This window comes from Urocitellus parryii, chromosome 9 (assembly GCF_045843805.1).
Source record: "Urocitellus parryii isolate mUroPar1 chromosome 9, mUroPar1.hap1, whole genome shotgun sequence".
Lineage (NCBI taxonomy): Eukaryota > Metazoa > Chordata > Mammalia > Rodentia > Sciuridae > Urocitellus > Urocitellus parryii.
Genome location: NC_135539.1, coordinates 47,642,863 through 47,648,862, shown reverse-complemented (window position 1 = coordinate 47,648,862; position 6,000 = coordinate 47,642,863).

Sequence of the window (6,000 nt, the reverse complement as noted above, 5' to 3'; positions counted from 1 at the left end):
AAATTACTGGTTTCAGCAATCTGTTGAGCCAATGTTGAATTCAATTTCTCTTTAAATATAAAACCTCCAATCAGCCTAGTGCACTCAGAGAAGTTACCAGATTACTTTTTCAAATGAATGACTATAGACTACTCTGATTCCTATTAGAAAAGAACAGAAGAAAGTGGAAGAAGACCACAAAGAGTAGAAGGGGGAAAAAAGAAAAATAGGTTATAAGCAATGTAACTGATGTGGTCCAAACAAGGGGTTGCTGATGATTAAAATTATCAAAAATTCTCACCATGGTTTTAAGCACACAGTATATAAAAAAAATAAATGTTATCTATTTAGTTATTTGGCAGTGGACAAAACGGAGACTCAGAGATATTAAGTCCCTCAGTCACTTAGTGACAAATCAGAATTAGAGCACAAATCCACTTCCTTCCTGAGAGCTCCTTGGACCTACACTAATCATTTGAGGGTGACCAATTACTTCACAGCCTCAAATATGAATGCCTGACTTGTTCCTGGCTAATCCCTCCACCTACAGTTCTTAAAGTACAGAGAAGGTGCTCAAAGGAACAGAAAGACCTGTATAGCAAAAATAAACAAAACAAAACAAAGAAAAAAATACTTGCTTAAACAGAGGAGGAAAGTTCACTGAGTCCTTCAATTTTTTTTTCCTTTGGAGACTTTTCTTAGCAATAACAATGCCCCAAGCTGTCTGGGATTGTCTTTTGGGTCTGCTGTCTACCAGCCAATCTGGTAGCCAATGACCATGCTCAATGTCTTCAGGTTTTAGTTTATCTCATCTTCAAAATGGGAAGCAGCCAGGCATGATAGCCCATGTGACTGCAGAGAATGAAGCCGGAAAATAGCAAATTCAAATGCAGCCTGAACAACATAGTGAGATCCTCAACAATTTAGCAAGATCTTGTCTCAACATACAAAAAAATAGTAAGTAAGCTTCCAGTGGATTCACCTACAATACTCATCAGGCTTTCATTAACTAAATGGAAGTAATTTCTTCTTTGGTAATTAAACATACAAACATATAGTTATATACAGAGTCCCCCAGTCAGTTAGGTATAAATCAGAATTAGAACACAAATTCTATTAATTTTAAAAGTCACTTGCCTATTTAAACCTTTTCCCATATTCTCAGCATCAACATACGAGTAGGCCACAATGTGGCAGGAAATGGGAGTGTACTAGAGAAGCATTGATTTAGAGAGTTGAGACTGGAACCTGCTTCCCACCTTGGTGTATAAATTGAATCTTGCCTCAGTTCTCATTATATTACCAAGAAGTGCGTCCATTAACAGGTCTTTAAGGTCCTGGGCCCAGGATCTTGAGCACATTAAACAAACATTGTACCACTGAGCTATACCATTGGCCCCTGGTAAAAGAATACTTCTGCCAAGCAAAATAGAAAGGCAGAGGTAGAATACATGTTTTTGGTGTGTATTTACAACTCAAGATTGTTGTTAATTACATTAAATTATTTCAGTTCGAAAAATTGGGAAGATGGCGGCGGGAAGTGAGTGAGCCGTTCTGTGTTCCACGCCGCCGCGCCCGCAGCGTATGTTGCAGCTTCTTAAAAGAAGAAGTAAAGATCATTAAAGGAGATCAGTCGAAAAAGACTCAGCACCGTGTCAAGAAAAGGGCCTAGATAGAGTGAATCCGCCACGACTTCAAAGCGAGCAGTAAGGCTGCAGCCCCCAAGCTGCCCGGCTCCCTGGGCCCCTTCTCCTTCCCCTCTCTGCCTTTCCGCTTTGCTTCTCCCCCGCTGTCTCTCCTCCCATGCTCACTCCCTAAATCTAGATCTCAATTTCTTTCCCCCACCCCACCCGCTCTCTCGAGCTCCAAGTACCCGGCCCGCACGGGCCCTGAGGCGCTGCCTCCCCTCCCCCAGCCCGCACCCCCTCCAGGGGGGTCCCAAAGGCCACAGCTTGGCCGCTGCCGCTGCCGCCGCCGCCACCGCTTCCCGCGGAGCACCTTAGAACACACTCTTAACCACGCGAGTGAGCTGGGGAGTAAAATGGAACAGCTGATAAGATGAGTGACAATTTAAAATCTAAGTGATCCAACATGGCGGCGGACGCGGAGAGATCAAGTCTCTAACCCCTTCAGCTGCGCGGGCATAGGGAGAAGTAAACTGTCAAAATACTGTTCGCTCAGGACCACTAGGCACGGTTGAGCTGAAGTGGACCCTAGCCTTCTCAGAACACACCGAGCCCGGATCGGCTGCATTCTAGCTCCGGTTCACCTGCTTCTTGTGACTCAGCACTAATGATCCCGCTGAAGTAACTAGTCGGCCCACCTGAACTCACAGAGGTAAAAGCCAACTGAGCACCATAGCCAGACAGAGGGAATCAGGAGTGACGCGGAACTAGCAGCGCAGAACTCCCAGCTATCGCTCTCACCAGTGCTGACAACAGAGGTCCCTTGCACCAGCTACCAGGGGAGTTGCTACCTGAGGGCAAACAAATTCACTGGGGGCCCTCAGCCCCAAGCCCTACAAACGTAGGGTCTGAGGGAGGCAAACAGAAAGGGTGTGCACAGGCACCCACGAAAACAGGGCTCCCAGGAACAGCAGACCCGGCGTGTAGCCAGTATTATGGTGAGTGTCACAGGTGAGCAGGACCTGGCTTGAGGAACCACAAAAGAAGGCCCTAGGCACTCAAGATTGGAGACCCGCACAGTCTGGGAAGAAGAGCTGAGGCACAGTGATTGGTTCCCACCTATCAAGAAGAGAAGCCGGGCCCAGTGGGCATAGCTCCACCTACTGGAAGAGAAGTTAGTCGAGCTCTATGACTGCATTTATTATTATTTTTTTTAATGATTATTATTAGTATTTTTTTTTATTTTATTTTCACTTTTTGTTGTTGATGTAGTTGTTGTTCTTTAACTTTCTTATTAATGGTTTCACTTTTTTAAATTCTTTTTATTTTATTAGTATTACTATTATTTTTTAAACTTTAATTTCCATTTTTTTATTATCATTAAAATTTTTTTATTTTAAATTTTTATTTTTTCGTTTTTTTCTTTCTTTCTTTTCACTTCTTTTTCTTTTGTCTTCTCATTTCTTTTCAATTTTCTTATTCCCCCTTCCTTGAATTCTACCTGCCTACACTCATTCTCATTAGTGACTTCTTCCCTCCCCTTCTAATATCTCTCCTCCCAAGCATCAAATAAATTTATAAGAGTAAACAGTAACTCAGCAGTCAAACAGAACAAGAAGTAACATGAGCATAAAAAAGCAAGGAAGAAAAGGAGTACAAACAATGAAGGACAGCCTAAATATTCAGGAGGACCTAGAGTCATCAGAAAAATAGCCATATAAAGAACTCAAGGAACACCTTAGACAGATGGAAAAGAACATTAAAGATCACATTGAAAATGAATTACATAAACAGATAAAAGAAGAAGTTAAGCATCTTTATCAGGAGATAGAGATTATAAAAAAGAATCAAACAATAATTCTAGAAATGAAGGAAAAGATAAACCAAATTAAAAACTCAATCAAGAGTATCACTAACAGAGTGGAGCAAGTAGAAGCCAGAAGGTCAGATAATGAAGACAAAATATATCATCTTGAAAAGAGTCTAGCCAACTCAGATAGGCTGGTAAAGAATCATGAGAAAAACATCCAAGAGATTTGGGATAGCATTAAAAATACCAAACTTATGAGTCATCAGGATAGAGGAAGACAAAGAGATTCATACCAAGGGAATTAGTAACCTCCTGAATGAAATAATTACAGAAAACTTTCCAGAAATAAAAAAGGAAACAGATATACAAATTGTAGATGCATACAGGACACCGAGCACACAAAATCACAGTAGACCAACGCCAAGACACATTGTTATGAAGATATCCAATATACAGAACAAAGAGAAAATATTAAAAGCTACAAGAGAAAGGAGGTAGGTTACGTTTAGGGGTAAACCAATTAGGTAAACAGCAGATTTTTCATCACAGACGCTGAAAGCGAGAAGATCCTGGAACAACGTATTTCAAACACTGAAAGACAATGGATGCCAACCAAGAATTCTGTATCCAGCAAAATTAAGCTTCAGGTACGACAACAAAATAAAAATGTTTCATAATAAACAAAAGCTAAAAGAATTTGTAGCCAGAAAACCAGCATTGCAAAGCGTCTTGAGCAAAACACTACATGAGGAAGACATGGAAAACAATAACCAAAACCTTCAGTGGGAAGTGCCTCGGTAAAGACAGAGGACAGGGGGAAAACTAATCATGGAGAAACAAACTAAATTAGAAAAAAAAAAGAGAGATAAATAATCAAACATGGCAGGAAGTACAAACCATATATCAATAGTAACTCTAAACGTTAATAGCTTAAACTCTCCAATAAAGCGACATAGGCTGGTAACATGGATTAAAAAAATAAATCCAACAATATGCTGCATCCAGGAGACACATCTTCCTGGAAAAGACATACACAGGCTCAAGGTAAAAGGTTGGGAAAAAATATACCACGCACACGGTCCTCGTAAGCAAGCAGGGGTGGCCATTCTCATATCAAATAAAATCGACTTCAAGACTAGGTTGATCAAAAGGGAAGAGGAAGGACATTATATACTGTTAAAGGGAACCATTCACCAAAAAGACATAACAATTATCAATATTTATGCAACAAATAATGGCGCTGCGACGTTCATAAAACAAACTCTCCTCAAGTTCAAGAATCAAATAGACCACAACACAATAATTATAGGTGACTTCAACACACCTCTCTCACCATTGGACAGATCCTCCAAACAAAAGTTGAATAAAGAAACTATTGACCTCAATATCACAATCAATAACCTAGACTTAACTGACATATAGAGAATATATCAACCATCATCAAGTGGATATACTTTTTTCTCAGCAGCACATGGATCCTTCTCAAAAATAGACCATATATTATGCCATAGGGCAATCCTCAGTAAATATAAAGGGGTGGAGATAATACCATGCATTTTATCAGATCATAATGCAATGAAACTGGAAATCAATGATAAAAGAAGGAAGGAAAAATCCTACATCACATGGACAATGAACAATACGTTACTGAATGATCAATGGGTTACAGAAGACATAAAGGAGGAAATCAAAAAATTCTTAGAGATAAATGAAAATACAGACACAACATATCTGAATCTATGGGACACAATGAAAGCAGTTTTAAGAGGGAAATTCATCGCCTGGAGGTCATTCCTCAAAAAAAAGGAAAAACCAAAAAATAAATGAGCTCACACTTCATCTCAAAGCCCTAGAAAAGGAAGAGCAAAACAACAGCAAATGTAGCAGAAGGGAAGAAATAATTAAAGTCAGACCAGAAATCAGCGAAATTGAAACAAAAGAAAATATTGAAAAAATTAACAAAACAAAAAGTTGGTTCTTTGAAAAAATAAATAAGATCGACAGACCCTTAGCCATGCTAACAAAGAGAAGAAGAGAGAGAAATCAAATTACTAACATATGAGATGAAAAAGGCCATATCACAACAGATGCTACAGAAATGCAGAAGACAATTAGAAATTATTTTGAAAACCTATATTCCAATAAAATAGAAGATAGTGAAGACATTGATAAATTTCTTAGGTCATATGATTGGCCCAGACTGAGCCAGGAGGATACACACAATTTAAACAGACCAATATCAATGGATGAAATAGAAGAAGCAATCAAAAGACTACCAACCAAGAAAAGCCCCGGACCAGATGGGTACACAGCGGAATTCTACAAAACCTTTAAAGAAGAATTAATACCAATACTTTTCAAGTTATTTCAGGAAATAGAAAAAGAGGGAGCTCTACCAAATTCATTCTATGAGGCCAACATCACCCTGATTCCGAAACCAGACAAAGACACCACAAAGAAAGAAAACTACAGACCAATATCTCTGATGAACCTAGATGCGAAAATCCTCAATAAAATTCTGGCGAATCGGATACAAAGGCACATCAAAAAAATTGTGCACCATGATCAAGTAGGATTCATCCCTGG